The 2,260-nt window shown below is 36.0% G+C and overlaps 1 long non-coding RNA gene across 2 annotated transcripts; it reads right to left on the bottom strand.

Annotated features, from left to right (window-relative positions):
* Positions 1-355: 355 nt before the first annotated feature.
* Positions 356-1,958, bottom strand: LOC135078818 (uncharacterized). Of its 2 annotated transcripts, XR_010258677.1 has the most exons (3): positions 1,871-1,958; positions 1,432-1,540; positions 356-909 (listed from the first exon to the last, which is right to left on the bottom strand). It is a non-coding gene; the product is annotated as an uncharacterized LOC135078818 (long non-coding RNA). The 2 variants fall into 2 exon arrangements; XR_010258676.1 differs by lacking the exon at positions 1,871-1,958 and having other exon boundaries at positions 1,432-1,720.
* Between the last annotated feature and the right edge of the window lie 302 nt (positions 1,959-2,260).

Here is a 2,260-nt window from a genome sequence, read left to right as displayed (position 1 = left end):
TGAATTCTGTAATACAGCTTTGATCTGTATTGCTGACAGTTGTCCTTGATTTGTAGAAACGTTGTGTGGTGAATAGAAATATGTGGAAAAAAAGAAAAACATGTGGTGGAGTAAAAAGGAAAATTCAAAGAAAATATCAAAACATAACTAATCATCAACAAAACCAGTGATACATGTGAAGACATTGAAAAGAACAAATTCATTGATCGAACAATCTATAGTCAAGCGCAAGTTCAGTCAACGTCTAATGAAGGGTCCGTAGCAAAAACGGCATACGATAATAAAAGTGAGGATTTAGAAAAGCCCCCCTTTTACATACGAGTACAGTTTAAAATAGAAATAAAAAAACTTGTCATTGAGAAAATGTATTTTTATTCATTGAAAAACCAGTCTATACGGGTTTTCAATGGCACTTCAAACATAATAGAAATATCCATCAGTGGATATCTTAAGTAACTAAAAATAATCAAAGAGTTACTTATTTACTAGATACACAAGAAAAACAGTTACATAATTAACTGAATCAATTGGTTTTATGACAAAAGCTTCATTTTCGATTGGATTGCTGGTTTTACCCAATGCAACCACATCTGTGTTTTTGGTATTGTCACACTTGGAAAATTCGTATTCTATCTGCACAGTAGACTTGCCAATTTATGAAACATTTTTTTGGCTGTCCATTAGAGCATTTATTGTTTGTGGGTTATTAATTTGACTGTCTAAAATCAATTTTAGATAATTTTCCATCTGATTTACATCAGTGTTTTGCTGTGGAACCGTTGCTGCCACATCAGATTCATCCACATATTAAATGACGTACTGTGCTGCAGATTTTGGAACTACTGGTGTAGATGTTGTTGCTCACGTTGCTGTAGATGAAATTGACGGCTTTTCTGGTTGACTGAATGCCTGAAATCACATATACAATTAATTAATGAGATAGTACAAGTCGAAATAAACAAATTTATATTTTATAAGTTTAACCGAAAGTTTAACTTGAAAATAGTTCAAATAAGCGTCACTTGTTTGCAAAACTTATTGATAAGAAATATGCTAGAAGGTTTTTCATTTTTAACACGTAACCCTAAAGAGCTGTATAATTTATTTGCTGAAAACTGATGTACAGCCTATATAATAAAAATATTCGATTATAACGGCTATTAAAGGGTAAAAGCTGTGTAATGGTATCCAGAAAGTGCGTAGTAAAACCACGGGATCTATAATACTCTCCAGATATCTTTTAGGCTGTATGAAATCTGTCGCCATTTTCGAACAAATAACAACAAAAGAAAATGTGACTTCTTACATTATTTTGAGTATTGCTGAAGATATAGTTATGATTTTCAGATAAAAAAATTATAAGTGGTACCTGTTGTACAGTATTATTTAACAATCTTATGATTCTAACCTCAAATTCATAAACTTACTTACTTGTTTTGGTAATATTCCTCTTGAATTCTTCAGTATTTCGCGGGCGCGTGAATATTTTTCCACAAAACAATGCACTATTTCACAGTAAAAATGTGTCGGCACGTTGAATCTGCAATTATAGTGATAGATAGTGACCTAAAGTCCAAAATTTATTCTTGACTTATTAACTTCACAGTAAATTGGCGGCCCACCATAACTAAAAACTAAAAAGATGCGATTGTTTCATAAATTTCACTTTGTAATCTTCTTAAAAAACCAATGAAGAACTATTATCTTTTTAAGAAACTTATAAGAGAATAACTATACGCCTATTGTTTTCTTCAATACCATACTACAGCTCTTCTACAGCTATAGTACAGCCAATTTTTTAACTATACAGCTACTATACAGCTATAATAACGCATTAGGCTGTATAACAATGGGCCCAATTTTTACTTACAGAGGATGTATAAGCGCTTATACAGTCCTTGTACAGCCTCACTATACAGCCTGTGGCATATAAATAAACTAAAATACAGCTTCTATACAGCCTGTCGTGCTGCTTGGGATGACGCGTCATCTCTAGTGGCGCTATGGTGGGGCGCGGGACGTGACGTCACAGCTGCTAGGCGCTAACTGCGCGCCTGAGATGAGTTCTTCTACCTTAATGCTATGACGCGTCATCTCTAGTAGTCTATGGTGGGGCGCGGGCGGCGGCGCGGCGGGCGCGCGCGCGGCGGCGGCGCGGGAGGCGCACAGCGTGGCCTTCTGCTTCAGGGACTGCGCTTGCGCAGCGCACCACGCGCTTAACAAGTTGGTGACACTTATTTACAGCATATCCATAAAGCGC

Source organism: Ostrinia nubilalis, chromosome 15 (genome assembly GCF_963855985.1).
Source record: "Ostrinia nubilalis chromosome 15, ilOstNubi1.1, whole genome shotgun sequence".
NCBI lineage: Eukaryota > Metazoa > Arthropoda > Insecta > Lepidoptera > Crambidae > Ostrinia > Ostrinia nubilalis.
This window is presented reverse-complemented; position numbering and strand designations above follow the sequence as displayed.